Below are 18,575 nucleotides of genomic sequence, written 5' to 3'. Positions count from 1 at the left end.
TCACATGAGAGACTTAAAACTAAATGGTCTGGAAATGGGAAAAGGAGTTAAGTAAGTTCATAATGGCACCCACAGATCTGCCAAAACAGTTTTTAAACTGTTCCCGACCAAGCTATAAAAATCTGTGGCTAGCTATACTCATCAGCACAAAGGCAGTGATATCATCAGCTTGTTAATATATCTTCCTTTTTAGGGCTACCAGCAGTCAAGAAGAAGATTCAGTTTGTTGGTTTTGTTCCATAAATATTTATTAGGAAAAGCACCCAGCAGAATGAGGGAAGAACATTAATATCCAGGAACGAGTCCATGAAACAGCACCAACAAAAACAGAGGTTATACACTGTTTTGTCCTTAAACCAAATGATCATCCTCTGGCTCACAGAGAAAATACAACCCATGAAATGGTAAAGCTCTTGAGAACCTTCTGCTTTCTACCCTGTCTTAAAAGACACCACAATTTCCATCTTTATACATTTCCCCTACTTCTTGTTTAGGGAATACTTTGTGTAAGTATTCCTTGTAAAACACGTTGATACTGAGGTATTTCAAATAAATATGCTGGTTTTATTACATGCTAAGATTTGTTAAATTATTATTGTTGTACAGAGCCCAAGAGTTTAGGAGCCCAAGAGTTTCAGGTGAGTTTAGCATAAAAACTTAGCATACACAAAAAGAAGGTCAGAAAGATGCATGATAAAAGTTCAGAATGCTGACTGGAAGCTGTATCATTCACTAAATTCACAGAAAACTAATATTCTTGTTAAACTTTTAGAAATGAAAACTAGTATTCTTGAGGTAGTGCAGCTCATGACTCATGTTGGCTACTTCCTGCCCTTCATATCGAACATGGAAAGCTTTATGAACTTTATATTCCCTCCGTCTGAAACAGAGTGCTGCTGTGGCACACATGAAATAGGTTTCCTAGTCTACAGCATTTACTTTATATTCAAAAAATACTGGTTGATAAAAGAAGACAACTTAACATCAGGTGAGATGTCAAGTAACAAATTTGCTATATTACTTCACAGAGAAGGCTTTCTGTGTGCACATTGCTGAATCTTCAATCACAGTCAATTTACTTAATAGGACCGGTGAAACAATATGCAAAAACACATTAGCTCCTTTGACTCTGTATGGGATATACAGACAAATGACTCTTTGCCCCAGCCCCGTGAAAAGAGACAGTGAGACTGAGCCATGGTGACTGAATTCAGCAAAAATCCAAGTAAAATCAATAAGAAAATATCTTGCAGTGTTGGAGTGTAACGAGGGAGGGGGCTTTAAAATAATTAAAAAAGATAGACCACATATTATTGGTCTTAAAAAGTGTGAGGTCAGTCTGCCAACTCAGCTCTGCTGAACAGTAACTGATAAAACAGGGACTTCAAATAAGCAGCTACTAACTTCTGGAGTTAACTACTGCTCTAATGTACCTTTCTGTGAACATACACTGGAGAGCATTTCAGTGAAGATACCCACAGCTGTACACAGCACCCCTATTTCCAAACAAAAAACAAAAAGGACAATTACGGGGCTTTTCTTCTCCTTCAACCAGAGATACACATCTCACAGCTAGCACCCCTGTGGCTCACAGAAAAACATTAACAGCTGACATAGTTCTGCTCCCAAACAAGTGCTGTTACACCAGTGCCATCATCTCCAGCTTCCAGAATGTCCATTGCCAAAAGCAGATAAAGATCATGACCCTCACCTACCACCTAGGCACAAGTTTGTGAAACTACACATACCAGAGTTTAAGAATGATTGTGCAGAAAGCCATACCGCATCTTTTCTGAGGATTAGTAGTACCACTGTGGCACGGACACAAAAATCTATGCATGCCTCCTGTACATGTAAATGAAAACAGTACAGATCCTCGTTGTGAGTCCAGTCCTGCTCCCTCTTATGTATATCATCTTCACCCAAGCAGAGAAAGTTCAGCAATTATCCCTGAGTGAGCAAAACCATAAGGTTCATATGCATTCCTTAAACCCAATGAGAAACAGTGCTTTGCAGTGGTTACCGCACAAGGACTCAGCTGACTCAAAACCTGTATTTGACTTTTCTGCAGATAGATTGTGTGATCTTGAGTACCCAATTTCTCTGCAGGTTCTGAAAAACTACACACTGAGATGCATAGGAGCTGAGCATTACAGCTGTTTGTCTGCAGAACACAAACCTTAAGCACTGATTGCCATGGCTGTAACCACACTTCCCTGCAAGCGCTGACTTTCATTAGCACGGCATGGAATTACAGTCAGTGTCTGGGTGTGAAAGTCCCATAAGAACCATACATTTCTGTAACTTATAGGCTGTGCCAAAAGAGAAGAATTTGTTGGAAGAAGAAGAAGAATCTCTTATAAATGATAATTCTTCATTTCTTCTTACTGCAACTAATATTCAGCATTGCTTGCCAGTCATTTCAGAGCACCACATTTCTCAAAATGAAGTTACACCATAAAAGTCTGGTGAGGTGCAGCTCATTAGTGCAAGGTATCCTATTTTGTGTGACAGAGAACTAGCTATTAGACCTTGCAACATGCGTTGATTATTTATTTATCTTGACATTAAAGTATTTAGTGAATAAGCAAAAACTAAAATGTTGCATAGTATCTTAGCATCAGCTGTCATGTAAATTAGGATTGCACTGCTCCACAAACACTGCAATCCAGAGCCAAATGTTTCCTTAAGACTAGGTCAGCTGAAGAAATACCTCCTTTAGGAAGAAGGACAGCAGATAATGCTCTCTTTCATCTGATTCTGCAATTCCAGTCACCTTCTAGCTTACATGGCATGAGAAAGTGCTTTTGAGAAAGGCTGCTGCAATATAAGAAATGAACACTGGGAGTCTTGGAATTGCTTAAAAGTGAAATAAAAATGTAGCTATCAAATTCCTCAAAGCCACAGGCTTCAGCTTAGGGCTGTTTGAAAGCCCACTAAAACTAATATGAATTTACTGGTTTGCTTTAAGAGCTGCCTTTGATAGCCATTGTATGTGTAATATGAGCACAACAACATTTTGGATTCAGTGGGATATACCCATTTCTCTCACTAGTTCCAGGGGAGCATCAAGGACACTGCGTGATGAATGCACTTCACTTAGCTGCAATTCTATTGTCTCTCCATTTCTGTAGTGGATCATGCAGCAAAAGCTGGTTTCCATGATGAGGAGAACAGTTCAAAATGAGTAGAGAATAAGAGTGAAACAACTGTTATTAAATTCAATGTATATTTATAAGGCTATTGTTTCTATCTGGTCCCTTGAATATTCTGGCTCAGCAGACACCCCCAACATGTCATCAGTCTGACTTTTCAGCAGTCCAAACAGAGGACATCACCACTGATGTAATTGGGTAATGTCACATATTTGTTCTTGAGCAGGGTACTGTATAGATTTATGATACGACTGTATATTTTACTGGTTTATTACTAAAAAAGACATTAATCACCGTGACAGACATGAAGCAGTACTATTCACACCCTCTGAACAGAGACATCAAGTAGACCCATTGCTAATTAGGATGATGACAGCCAGGAATTACATTTAAAAGCCTCTGTTTATTCCCCATTTCTTATAACTATTCCTCTCTTCCATCCTTTTTGTTCTTCACAAATCTGGTAGTAAAACATTAGGCAGCCCCTTGTGTGACTCTGCTAAACAGTTCCTTGTTAGCAGACACATAATAACGATGATAAACGATGGACAAGAAAGCAGGCATGAAGCTATTAGGGCCTGGCTGTGCACCCTCCACTTACACACAGCATTCATCTAGCACTAGCTTGCTTTCCTACACCAGGAAAACAAAATGATGCAGAGCAGAAAATGGAAATCACCCATGATGTAATAGTGACCTGTGCGATGCCTTGGAAGTGCTTAAACAGACATTAGCATTTTCTTTGGAAAAAAAAAAAAAAAAAAAAGGAAAAAAAACACCAACAACATGACTCTGTGCTATCCTGACATATGAATGTCTGCTTACTTTCTTCAGGCCTTTTCAGAAGACATTAAAACTCTGTATTACTTCACACACCACACAGGCTTTAATGTCTGTCTGAGAAGACGCATCAATATTGTCCTGCACACAGCCACGCAGCCAGCAGGTTCTGGGGAGGATGGACTGAGCACTATGAAACATTATTTCTTTTAAGTTCTGTTTTTTAAACTTCTAAAAAACAGGCTAGACTACCAGTGAATTCTTGCTTGTGTAGAAGGAAAATTTAAAAAATGGAAAAGACAAAATAACTCAACGTGCTTCCACAGCGATTTGTCATGGGAACTTAGCATAATCTCGTGTAAGAAACTTGACTAGGAGTGTATAAAATGACTTTGGGTGATTGATATTTGGCTTGCTGAAAGAAGTATGACGATGACAAGGAACTTGTCACATCCACACCTGAATGCTGGAGACACTGAAACCAAGTTACACCAGAGAGTGCACTGGAGCTGTGAATGCTGCAGAAGAGCAGAAACGGGCAGAGTTGCCCTCAAACTTGTGATATCAAGAGGTAATCAGCAAATCCAGAGACATAGTTGAGGTGGACTTCTTTCCACAGATAGCCCTTTTCCTGCCTCGTTGGCCAGATTAATGAGCTGATAGGTAGTGATGATAAATTTCTTTAAATGGCTTTACTGGGAAAAAATGGAATGTTAACTTTTTCCTGTTTTCTGAAGTCTGAGGTTTGTGTGTTTGAGAAGTCCTGCTTTGAAATAATCTTTTATCTGAAGTGGCTGTGGATTTTTTCTTTAGACAAAACATTTTGATAACATGCTTTGAATATGTTTCAATAATCATTTCAGAACAAACTATCACTGACATTTTCAGGAGTTTAAGTGTTGAAGAAGCCTAGATTTTCCACAAGTATTTTTTTTTTGTTGTTGTTGTTTTGGAAGAAGCCTATCCTGGAATGAAAACATTTTTCTTACAAAGTTTTAAGACAGTCATCTGATAATTCTGGGGGTTCATTTTTATTTGAGATGGTGATTCTTTAGTGCAAGAAAGATGTATTCCATCAGAAGAGCTATCTAATAATAATAATAAAGAGGTAATTTGCAGCAGTGGTTTTCCTACCAAGAGCCCTTGGTTAAAAGTTCAAAAGGAAAAAGTCAGAGCAGGAAAGTCCCCTCTTCAGTCTTTTTGACCGAAGACCATACCTGTGTAGAAACTGATGGCTCATTAATATCCACACTGTATCTTAGAACAAGCATTTCTTTCTCCTATCTCATGTTGAAATTGGCCATTTAGATCCGTCTATATTTTGCACCTTTGTTTTGCTTTCTTTCAGTGGCTGGGTAAAAAACAGTTACAGCACAGCTGCATCTATTGCTTCCTTTAACCTCCATGTTATATTTACATGCTAATATTGAATTAACTTCAGGTTGACAAGAAGACATAACAGAAGAAAAAGAATTTTTCTGCCTAAAGTTAACTTAATATACAATTACAACAACATAATGAGAAAGAAACGGTGCTTTACAATGAAAACATTCTAATAGTTAAAATAACAACACACACATTTCTGCATGAAGAAACTAAAACCCTTCACAGGTAATCTTGGACCTAACCTATGAGTACAGAGCAGATAAGAGAGAATATCCACTGCCAGGACATGAACAACAAGGGAAGTTCAGTTTTAAAAGAGCCACAAGAAGAAAAACATGAATAGCTCTTAATGCTTCTCATAGCAATGAAACAGCCACTTAAATGGAAAATGGAAATTTAAAAAACAAATGAAGTGTAACTTCGATTAAGGATCTGTTTTTCAAAGGCATTCATCCACATTACACGACTGGTAGACTTCAGTCCCTGTAGTGCAACATGTTCATAGTCAAGCTCAGATTTTAGGGAGTACATGATGTTTTGATTGGAAACTGGATATAAGGAGATTCCTTCAAACAATAACCAAAATGAAGACATTGACATGAGGAATTCGGCTGTGGTTTCCCATGCAGCTGAGGCTGTCTAGAAGCTCACTGACCACAGCAGGGCTGCTGCTCTCCTTCCCGCAATTTCTCTGCGGCTACCCCAGACCCAGCCTTGCCCTGCTGCTCCTTGCCTCCACCACCACCACTCACTAGAAGGCAGAAACCAATGCAAGATAGCTGCTTTGGGGTTGTTTTTCTCTTTTACCTATGTTTAGCAATTTTGGTGAGTGGCAGAGAGTACCAGAGGCAGCACCAGGTACAAGTGGCATAAAGGAGGTGCTGGTGAAAGGGTCCCTGCTCCGGCTCCCTAGCTTGACACTGGGTTCAATTTGGCTAAACAGAGATGGTCCCACTAACTAAAATGGGTACTTGAATAGTCCCATATTGAAAGGGAGGAACACGTTCATCTTTGCCCATCTTTGTTCTATGTTTGTAGGTGCACATCTACGTGCATAACTCTTTCTGGCAGCCAGCCACCTCTCTTGTGGTGTATTGTATGCCTTGGTTAGGGAGAAATAAGGCTTACACTACATTTGTTATAAGAAAAAGCATCACTTAACTACTGAGAGTCCCAACAAGACTCTTATCTTCCACTTGCCTTCAACATCACTAGAAGGACCATTTGGCTCACACCCCACTGGCCTTTATGGCCAGGTAAGGCCAACAAGAAACAGCAGGAGTTTGGCAGCTTTAATTCAGGTCACAGCAACCCAGCCAAAACCAGAGCCCATCCTTCACTTCATGGAGAATTTCAAGCTATGCAAGGTTAATTACGGACAGCAGAAAGGTGAGAATGAACAGCAGTGGCACCCGTCAAGCTGCAAGCTGTGCTAGATTTATAAACAGGTTCTGTATTCAATTAATGCTCTTGCCTTTGGCGCGCAGAAAAAGTTTGCTCAAGAGCAGAAAAAGACTGCCTAATACAAAGCTGCACACTGCAGTGCTTTATTCATTTTTCTCACATGGAACTGAGGGCCTAATTAGTTACATTAGTGCAGAACTAATAGCACATTTGTTATAATGGCTGTTTCTTTCCTAAACGCTTTATGTAAAACTTACAAGTTTGATATTACTGTATGCTTTAAAAAAGAAAGAAAAAAAGTGAGAATATTCTTTTCCTCTTCTCTGCTCTTGATAAAACTTGGTCTGTTTAGGTTCATTTTTCTGCCTAGATGCTAAGCTGGAAAGATTTTCTCTCAGTTAGAATAAAAGATACCAGACGTGCTTATTATTCTATTTGTGAAGGTGGTCAGGAACAAATTCATTCTAATCACTGATGTTGTAACATTAGAGTAGCAGTGATTGTACTTTAGTTAGAGATCACATAGTTATTTGTAAAACTGGGAGCTCTAAAATGAAATAAAATTGTACCCACTGGTTTAAAGAAATTCAAAGGTCTAGAAGGAGAAACCCCAGACAATAACACTAAGATGATATGACTAATTACATAGTATGGACCCCAATGTTCCGAGTCCACTCTTCCATATTTTTCTTGGTGCGGTATTTCACTGCAGCCCTCAAAACTCCCCACAGCCACGTAGAGCAGAGGTAAAATAACCCATACATAGCACATGCCTAGCCCAAAGCTTCCACACAGTCACAGTTACTAATCGCAGCCATTGATGCTAACAATGAATTTGTCCAAAGACTTCCAGTAATATGCTGGCGCTGTTACAGCAAGCGGGTCATGCAACACTTGACAAATATTAATGTAGATTTCACCAGCCTCTCTTTACATAGGGTTATGAAAAAACAGCAGGGATGAAATGCTTCATGCACAGAAAGTGCTCTTTAAGCCAAGAAAAGAGTCTACACACTAGATTTGATTGCTCGACATCCCAAGCCTTTCTTTTAAATCACATTGCTGATGTTATCCGAGCGTACCTGGAGTGCAGAAATTCTCCCCACTCAATGCCCTGGCAGCCCTTTTCCCTGTGGTCACAGAGTTTGGCTCCAACATGAACAGGAGCATCGCTATCCCTCCTGAGAGCACCATGCTCCTGGGAAGATGTGACGTGGGAGGCATGCCTAAAACCTGCTGGACTCCATGCCACAGGGAAAAAAGTTACCTTACCTGGGCGTCAAAGGGACATGGCATCAAGAGCTGCCCAGAGGTGCAGAAACCTAAGCAGATTGACAGCACTGAGCAGCCATCTCCAGTCCCCTGGAATCTGGACATGGAGTACTGACATTAGGTTCTGGGCCTTTAAAACTAATAATTTGGAAAATAAATATACAGATAGAGTTTTTTTGTTGTTTTCTTCTATGTTTTTGATTTTATTTTTTTTTTAATCAAGATACAAATTTTCCTTAGAACGATTGCTTTGTTCTTTTATTATCTGTACATGAACTATTCAGGGCATTTGTTTAGGAACTGTAAAAATGTGTTTCCTATAAGCAGCTTGGCATTCTGTCTTTATTAGCTACAACAGTCATAGAGAAAACATTGTGCTATCAAAAAGAATCATTATTACTTCAACTTTATCACACCGGGTGATTACAACTGAGATAATTAGAAGCTAATTTGAGAGGAACCAAAGAGAAAGTGGAAGGGGAGCTAGAAGTTCATCAGAGTGTGTCTGTATAAATCAACCCTGGATTTCTTGCACAGCCCTTTAGAAAAGTTTGCTACTGATCTTTACTAAAGAGCAAAGATGGGACACTGCACACTTAAACATGAAAACACCAGCAAGGACCTCATGGGGAATGGGTAACTGGGGACCTTTTTCCAGACGGTCTCTGCATTAGGGACTGTTTGGAGACATTTTTTTCCAGCATGACCTCCTCAGAAAATCCTCCTAGTGGGTTGGTGGTTTTTATTTTTTATTTATTTATTTATTTATTTATTTTGCCAGAACACCATATAACAGCTCAGTGTGTGAAATAAGCTATTACCAATAAAAGCACTTTTATGGCAGGATAAGGGAAATTTATGCTAGGGCTTTTGCTTGTTTGGCAATGTGGCTGAGAGTAGAACTACAATGGAAAAAACACATTTGCTACACCTGACAAGTATGTGAGGCAGCTCTTGGCTCCTGTCTGCTTCCTCTGATAGCATGTCAGAGGGTTTGGGTCTGCAGGAGCATGGGTGCCCTGTTCAGTGGGGCTGATCTGATCCCTTCCCTTTTGCCTGTTATCACCAAGAGTCTGCCACCAGCGTGGCATTTTAATCAGATATTTTGGGTCTTCCTCCAAACACTGACCAAAACCCTTTCAAAGCCAGGATGTCTTTGCTTCCATGCCAAGGAGACCTCAGCAGTTTTGCCTGGTGTGCATCAACCCTTCCCTTCCAGCCCCCAGCCTCAAGAAGCCCACATCTCCAAAAGAAAGCCCTCCCATACATGCCTGCTGTCTGCAGGCATTGCTGGATTTCACTGACTGCTTGACATGCGTAAAGACAAAAGAAGCAAGGGCACGACCAGACACACAAGTGCTAGACACTTGGCAACTGCCCCATCTCTGTTTTCTTGCTTCCTGTTTAATAGGCCATTCAGGGAAGTTTATTGCTGATCTATGCTAGAAAATTACTCATATAATTGAAACATCAGTGTAATGTTGTTTGCCCAATATAACATTTTCTTCAGGAATTTCTGGATGCAATTATCCCTTGTGACTAATAAAAACAATGGTTTAATTGCAAATATATGGTTAGAAATGTCATTTTATGTGCAAATATAAAATACTTGTTGTCTCGGCCTTTCAGATCAAATGGACTGTCCTTCCTGGGAGCAGCCACAGGAATTCAAGGCACACAAACACAGCAGCAATGACCCCATCTCTTATTTTTTTTGATAAACAGTAAGCCTCCTCTGTCGCCCATCCCTTGGCTGGTCACACTCCCTTTGTAGCCCTCTCCATCAGCTCCTTCTGGGCATCCAGACCTCAAAGCATCTAATCCACCAGCAACAAAAGCACGGGGCCAGCAAAGAGGGCAGGGGCCCAACCACACCTCTGCCCTGCCTCAGTGCCCATCCTTCATCTCCCATCTCCTCTGCACACAACGAGGAGGAGGGCCATGGCATGGCCACAGGAGCTGCTCAGCATCTGTCCCCCAGTGATGGACAACACCTCGCAGAAATAACACCGTCTAAATTCCTGGTCAGGCCATTTTCAGTTTGTAAATTTGAGGATGAAATCCATTTGATTTTATGTTTTTATGTACACATCCCCCAAATTCTACCTACACAGGGATGTAAACACAAGAAGGAACCAGAGAGAAAATATCCCATTTTGAATCCCTATAAAATTCACCATTTGCTCCTTTTTAAATAATTGTGTTCTGTTAAAAAGAAGAAAACTGTTTTGCAGTCCCATTTTCTGAGAAATTAGAGCTACTGGCAAAACATGACTGAGGCTTAATAGCATTCAAACCTGATACAATCTGAACAACTTCACTAGTAACCAACCATAAGGCATTAATAATTTCTTTTCAAAATAATTTTAAAAAACTAGCACTCAGACAATGCCAGGAAGTGACCTAAAAATGGAAAGGTCGGGTACTCAGCCTTTAGCACTAAACATGAAGGTCCTTAGCTCATAAAGTGAACAAATCATGTCCTTCTGTCCCAGACAACATAAAAGAGGATTCAATATGAATAACATAACACTGTGTGCATGCATTGAAATGAATTCCCACATTATGTCATCAATAGGCTTTTTTTTATTATTATTATTAATTTAAAGAGTTGGAATATAATCCACTAATATTAAAGATAGGGAAAAAGAAAAAAAAAAAAAAAAAAGCCAGATCTCATACTAAAATAAGTGTTTTAAGCTCCCTCCAGTCTGTGAGATCACTGGAGCCTACATCTAAAGTGCAAGGATGTTCTCTCCTTGTAACAAGCCAAGACACCACTGGACTACACTGGAATCAGAAAAAAACTTGGATCCCAGTTCTTGTGCCCACACTTCCAAACGATTCCTGTCTTTACAATAGAGGAAAGCTGTCTCCTAGCTCTTGAGACCACAAAGCCAGAGGAAGCCCAGATTCACCCTGAAACTTTGCAGCTGATGCTTTTCCTTTAATTTATCATGCAGTGAATTCTCTTTGGGTTTTGAATGATTTACTACAAATACAGATTAACTGTACTGAAGCTGAAATCAACGTATTACCATGTATTGAAACAATTTTGGCTTTTTCCTAGTCTTCAGACAACATCACTGCAAGCATTGGCACCAGCCTCAGCATCAGCAGAATGCACATTTCGATATGTATCCTAAATTAAATATGTATGAGAGTCTGAGAACCACAATGACAATTACTGCACCTTGGAACGAGGCTTGGAATATTTCGTCTGGCAGAGTTCAAAAGACTTTTCAGCTGGGAGCAGCTGCAGCTCGGTTAGCACAAGAATGGATTGATTGCAATTCATAACTTGGAATATGGATTAATGCAATATTCATGGAAAGCTGCGTGCGCAGAGCTCCATATGTCCAGTACAGCTCTGAAAGCACTTTGCTTCAGGAAAGAATCATGTCACCAGAAAGCTTTTGTCTTCACTGCTTCCAAGTTACGAAGGAAGTTATTTTCCTTGCTTAGGTGCCCTACACCAAAAGAAGGCTGGAATAGCCCTGGTGGTCCCTGAAGTGGGGTCTGTTGTTCGGCTGCCTCCTTATTTACTCCCTGCAAATGACAGACTGCAGGACGCACTGCCTCTATCCTTAATGTCCTCACAGAAGCTCTGAGGGCACAGCCGAATCAGATCTGGTGTCCATATAGACCACAATGAAGACCCGGGCACAGCCAACAGGGACTGTCAATAGTAAGAAGGCCACCACACATCCAGCACACCCAACAGCATTACATAGTACTAATCAACACTCAGGTGACTGAACATGCCATCAAGCACATTCAGGCAGCCTTGGGCAGAGGAGATGAATGTGAAGAGAGCAGGCAGACTGCAGGGCTCACCAGCTTTCTATCAAAGGCTGAACAGACCATTGCAGCCTCCGCTATGCAGTATGCCAGGGAGAGGCCAGCCAAACTCACACACTTAGTTATTTGGCACCCGTTTTCTTGTTGCTCTGATGCTATGGAAGATCTTAAAGTCAAGACTGAACAGTGTATTTGGCAAATCTCACCTGGGGAGGCAAAACATGGAAGACAAAAAGATTTGATGCCAAACCACTCTCCTCGTTGGGTTCACATACATTCTTCACATGGCTTTGTTTCAAAGCACATCAGGAAAATATTAAAAACCAGGATTTATCCTAAACCACAGAATGGCTGAGGTGGGAAGGGACCTCTGGAGGCCATCTGGTCCAAACCCCTGCAGGACCACCCAGAGCAAGGTCCCCAGGACCACGTCCAGGGGGCTTTTGGAGATCTCCAAGGAGGAGACCCCACAGCCTCTCTGGGCAGTCTGCGTCAGTGCTCTGTGATGCTCAGAGTAAAAATGAGCCAATGAAAACAGCCTGGCTCCAACTTCTTTGCACCTTCCCTTCAGGTATTTTTACGCATTGATGAGATAATCCCCTGAGCTTTCTCTTCTCCCAGCTCTCTCAGACTCTCCTTGCAGAAGAAATGCTCCAGTCCCTCCCTCATCTTTGTTTCCACCTTCGCTGGACTCCTTCCAGTAGCTCCATGCCTCTCTTATGCTGGAAATCCCAGAACTGGACCCAGCACTCCAGCTGTGACCTCACCAGTGCTGAGTAGAAGGGAAGGATCACTTCCCTCGACCTGTTGGCAGCACTCTTCCTGATGCAGCCCAGAACACTGTTAGCCTTCTTTCCTACAAGGGCGCACCCACGGCATTTGTTCAACGTGGTGTCCACTAGGACCCCAGGTCCTTTTCTGGCAAGGTGCTTTCCAGCTGGTTGGCCCCCAGCCTGTACTATTGCATGGGGTTGTACCTCCCCAAGTGCAGGACTTTGCACTTCTTTCTGAACTTCATGAGGTTCCTGGATATAAGATGCTTGCTGCACAAAGATGCTGCTGTTGGAATGAGTAACGCTCATTTGCCTTGCAAATTTGGATCGTTGTGGTGGGTTTTATGTGCAAAAATCATTCTCCTTCCAATGATCTGAAATGATGCAGCTGCTCTAATACATGAGGCATCAATTTAATGTTTGAAATAAATAATATGCTCCCAAAGAGGAATATGCTTCTGCAGGATGAACTTGCAAAAAAGCGAGTGCAATTACCTGAGTTTGAACTGAGCCAGGATGCTGGAGTATGTCATAGGTCCAGGGGAGATCACAATTAATTGTAGCAATTAAAAATGCCTCTGGGAGGTAAACTTCAAGCAGTCAAGACAACCTCCCACTGCTTACCAGGGGCAAGCCAGTCTGCAGCACCTACAGCTCACCCAGTGATTGAGTGTGCCCAAACTGGGAACCTCAGCCCTTCCAAGAGGCATTGGCCCAAGAAGACCTGAGCAAAGTAGCACAGTGAGAGGAGAAAAGAGTTAATTACAGCAGCAGGGAGACACCTAATGCACTTCCCAGACACATATTCGTGGGAAGACAGTTAAGCAAACCACAGCCTATTTGAAAACATGCCCGTAGTTCCCATAGTTTCCTTTCTGTCAAGAGGGTTGTGTTCAGCACACTTTCAAAGCCTGATTACAGGCATTATACCACCCAACTTGCAATCCCTTTTAATGACTTGACTTCCATTAACACTACTGTGGCTGTTATCTTTTCCCTGGGTCGATTTTTACAGGGTGCATGGTGCTCCTTTGCATCTTTCTCTGGTGTCATTTAATCTCTTCCTCCTTTTCTGTTATTTCTGTGTTTTCTGATGAAGAGCTAACATACTGGTAGCACCCACTTGGTTCAGATGGGACTGTAATATCACATCCAAATTTCCAATAAAACCATAGCGTAGCTCAGAGAAACAGAAGCGTGCTTAAAGCAGCTTGTGCAATTTGCTAGAAATCACTCCAGCTATCACATGGAGGAAGTTATAATTATTGCACGCTGTTATCTGACTTTTGAGAATTTGGAGGAGTGCTGCTAGAAGCAGAACAAAATCAGTGAAAGATCCCCTGCCGATTTCAGAGGTCCACCAGTGTTCAGGGTTGATGTTCCCTGTAAGTTATTTTCCAGAGAATAAAAGTGGTTTGGGGGGGGGGAAATAAATCTCAAATTCTAGGACTCCTCCTGCTTCTCCTCAGTGTTGAGGTGCTGTGCATTTGCAGCCTTCTTGGAATAGAAAAGCTTCAGCCAATTTTCATGTGAAATGCTCCTGAAATCACACTTTGTGATATATGTTCTGCAACATCCCAGGCTGGTAGAGGTTGTGATGACTTGCTAGATCACTTTATTGTGCCCTCTACAATGACTAAATATCTTCCTCGCATTGTGTTCTTTAAGGCATACTGAAATGATCTGGGATCTGGCAGACCTGATTCGAGGGGACAAAATGATCAGACCTGATGCTAAACTGCATTCTGGCTTGTTCACCTTCTCATTCTTCACACAGTGTTGTTTCAAGGCTTTTTTTTTTTTTTTTTTTTTTTAAATAGGATCTCTCATAGATCCATGGATAAAGAAGTGTTGTGTCTTGTCTTCCCGGGACTATTCTACAACCACAAGCACCACCTCATGTGGGAATGTTTCACCAATAAATAATCAAGCTTTCTAGAAGGACGTCAAAGCCACCCGCCGCAAAATGGAGGTATATTTAGCAGTAGTGGAAAAAACACTAGAGGCTACTGGGAGATAAGGAGTGAGAATATCTGATCCCCATCAACCACAGAGAGAGGAAAATCTGCATTTTCCTTAAGCACCCAAGCCCCTATTTGCCTGTTACAAAGGAGGATGAAGAGCCTGTCTCTGTGGTACCAACATCCAACCCAGAAAGCCCAAAGAAAGGTCACCAACCCAAGAAAGGTCACCAAAAAGCACCCTCACATGAGGCAAAGACCGACACAGCCTGAAGTGCTCTCTTGCTCTTTCTACCACCCAGAAATTCAGCCAAATGAAAAGCAAAGCCTTCCCTCCAGGAAAACCAAACAAAAGCCATGTGTCTTGAACCCTCATTGTGTCCAGACAGGCACAGGGAGTTTGCCAGAGCAAACAAGCTCCAGAGTCAAAGGATTTCCGCTGAGAGCACTCTGCAACTGGTCCTCCGAGGCCTGGCCCCGCGCTTCCCAGCCAGTTCCCACTGCCGAAGCTGCGGCGAGGAGGCCTCCCATTGCAATGACACATTTGACAGCTTTGCCAAGAGCACTTGGTAAGGTGCCAAAGAAAGAATCACTGCACTTTCCTGAAAGCAGCAAACACGCCGGGGAGGAATACTCGAAATGCTCCTTCTAGTAAACCTGGATGGCAAAGCGCCCCTCCAGGAAAACACCTAGGGTTGCTAATACCTTGGGTGTCTCCCAAGGGAGAACGGGGAACTGGCTCTTCCTGGTTTCTCCTGCTCCAGAGCTTGCCCACCCATTCTCAGTAATGTTCAAGGCATCTGCCTTGAAGAACAGCCATCTCTCTTTGTGCTCAGGCCCACTTTGAAGACATTTTCACACTCTGAATTTAAAGCTAATTAATGCCCTGTGTTTGCCTTGCCTCAATTAGCAGCATTTCAGAGCCCCAGTGCTCAGCACAGGGCTTTCACCAGGTCTCCTCTTTACCCAAGATAAAGCCCCAGTCCTGGCCCCAGGTGCTCCCACAGCAAGGAGAGCCACAGCCACCAGGCTCTTACAGCCCACGAGGAAAAGCACCAGGAGAAAGCTGGAGCTTTACAGCTTATAGCCACTGGAGCACTTCTCATGGCCCGTGATGAAGATGCCCTCCAGAGGCAGGATTTTAAAGGAGTTATGGAGCAAAGCAGGACAAACAGCCATACATATACATGCGGGTGTGTGGAATGGGTGTATGAAAAGTGTGCTTATTAAGGTCTCAGCTATAGCTATCTGAGGCATCGCTCTACTTCTAAACTTGTATCTCGCGGGAAGGTTTTAATAGCATGACATAATCTAAGACATGTATTGACTCCATTTTTAAGACAGTTGACTTCTGTCTGGTTTACACAACGCCCTCTGATTTTACACAAAGCATAATGGAAGGCTCTTCTTCCATTGCTTTTATGTGCCATATCCTTTCTTTCTGTTTCTTCTTTAAAACACATTGTTTTCTTTATTTAATGCAGGATTGTGCATCCAGAGCCTTGCAGATGGAATGCATAATTGAACATTATATTCCACTCTTGAGAGACACACCATAAAATTAATATTTGAACCATATTCTTGCTGATCCAGGGGAAGGGAGCAAAATAGCACAAAGAAAAATATACTAAAGCAATTTGTGGCCTATCTACAGAATACTTTCCAGATATTAGCATAGTAAGAGAAAGACTTAATGTTAATAAAGAGGTTTTTAATTCACAAGCGGTGTTATACTGTGCTGGATTCCTTTGGGTAATTTTGCAGATAAGGAGTCAGCATGAACAGGGCTTGGAGGTGATGAGGAGAAAAGAGAGAGAGAGTGAGAAAAGGCCAGGTTTCAAGCAATTCTTCTTATCCCTATTCACCCCTCCCACCCTACCTCTCCCCTGAAACCTGGGCAGTGGGGAAATGCGAGCAAGAGGCTGCTGGAGCTCAAACCACATTGCAGATGAGACCATAGTGGGGTCAGAGTTTCACAGCATGGAGGTCCTGGCTCCATGAAAGGCATTTGAAATGCTTAGGACAAAAGATTATGAGTTACATTTGATGCAGTACTACTCTAAAGCCAAACAGAGGAGGGGGGGTGGGGGGTGGAAATGTATGAACTATAGTCAAGAGAGAATGAAGGTCAGGGGAAACAGAAAGGGGATGGCCATTACTAATCAGCTACTTCAGTCATTACCATAGGCATGAAACTAAGATATGAATTTGGAGTGAAAAGTGCTTCATATGGGGCTGCTTTGCCCTGGGACATTGGTGTGAACAAAGACATGTCAAGTCATTAAAGTTTGAGCTGATGCCAGATAGTCTCAGATTGCAAAGTTTCTATTTGTGTCCAAAGCTGTTTCTAGAAGTAGAAATAATGAATTTGAACTTTATTATAGGAGCACCGATGCTTGATCTTGATACCTACTGGCATCCAAAAACATCTGAGTTCTGTATAAGCTATGTTTTGTGCATTGTTAGGGCTCTATTTTTCATTTTCCCCAGACATTAAGGTTTTTCTTGGTCAAAATGTTAGGTTCTGGTATTCCTGGCTGCAGAAACACACCTCTAAAAGCATACAGTAGGCAAATGGCATTGGTCTGCAGTTGTAAACATACGGCTTAAAATGGGGCAAAAGTTTGCCTTTTTTTTTTTTTTTTTTTAAACTGGGCTGACATCTCTGCACTCCGTTAATGGACAAGGAACAAAGAGAAGGTGCATTATTTTATCATCATAAATAGTTAAAACACACAACCACAACCAGCAATTCTCAGAGTAATTAATACTAAAAAAGGTTTAAGGCAACAGGTACAACTGCACCACCACCACATCTGCGGTTCATATGTTTATTAGTCACCATTTGACATTAAAAGGTCTCATAATTGGCAAGGGTTCATTCCCTCTGATCTCATGACGTTTATAATCAGGAGGGCCACAGACACAACACGACTGATGTCTGCATCTCCCACTCTCGCTTCTGTCTTGCAGAAGGCACACACCGCGACGCGTAGAGCAGGGTGACGGCCAACACAGAGCACGTGAGCTCCCCACTACGGTGTCCAAAAACAAAGACTGAGCCCCCATCCTATCGCACCCAGGCACAGCAGGATGGTAAGGCACACAGGTGCCCCAGCGATTTGGCACGTGGACTCGCAGCCCGCTGGCGGGGCTGGCCACACGCGGAGCCGCAGTGGGGATGGCGCAGTTGGTCACCACCACCCCGCAGGGTGCCTCGCTCGCCCTGGCTGCCGCTGCCCCAGGAGGAAGCACCCTCTGTTGCGATGCCAGGGAAGTTCTGGCAAAGAACATTTCCAGAGAGCTGCACATTAGAGGAGGCACTTAAAAAGCCCAGACCTCTTTGTTTAAACTCCAATTGAAGACAGACCCATAAGCTCTGTATATTATTTATTAGTTATTGTCTCATTTAATCCCCTTTGGAAAAGCAACAATAGAGGTTTTAGTTATAGTTCTCTCTCTTTTTTTTTTTTCTTTTTTTTCTTTTTTTTTTTTTTTCCAAGCTAGTGATGTTATTCCTTCACTCAGAAGCACAAAGCAGAGCGTACCATACATTTAGCTACTAGCACAGATGGGTTACGTTGACCCACCGCATTTGTCCCTTTCCTGACTCACGAGTGGCCACCATTACCCAGAGCATCACTTGAGAACTGGGTGTTTTGCCCAAATATCTGAGCTCGATACCTGGATCCTTGCCCTCAAGCAGAAGTGATCTGATCTCCCATGAAGAGCCTGAGCCAAGCCAACATGAAATTCTCACCTCACAGCCAGCCTACGGGTGAAAACCAGGAGAAGAAACGAGCACGTCTAAAAGGAAAGGTAAAACTCATTGCCAACCTAAGCATGGTCCAGCCATGCTCTCACTGAGGAACACCGAAGCTGCCACTGATGTCAGAGATATGCCTGGGTTATCAATGACAGACAGAAGGACACCTCTGATTTTCACTATCTTTCTTTTAAAAGCAAGCTCAAAATGAAACAACAACAAAAAACATCACTACCCTCTCATGCTAGATGAAAGCCTATTAAACAAGCAGGAAAAT

At 42.2% G+C, this 18,575-nt stretch overlaps 1 protein-coding gene across 10 annotated transcripts in view; it reads right to left on the bottom strand.

The window, feature by feature from the left end:
- The window catches only part of LOC311436374 (uncharacterized protein), an 80,849-nt gene that overhangs the window by 48,779 nt on the left and 13,495 nt on the right, over positions 1-18,575 (bottom strand). The gene's annotated exons all lie outside the window — the stretch shown is intronic.

The sequence above is a fragment of the Aythya ferina genome (assembly GCF_964211825.1).
Source record: "Aythya ferina genome assembly, chromosome: 4".
NCBI classification, from domain to species: Eukaryota; Metazoa; Chordata; class Aves; order Anseriformes; family Anatidae; genus Aythya; species Aythya ferina.
The sequence above is the reverse complement of the archived record's forward strand: the minus strand, read 5'-3'. Positions and strand labels throughout refer to the sequence as shown.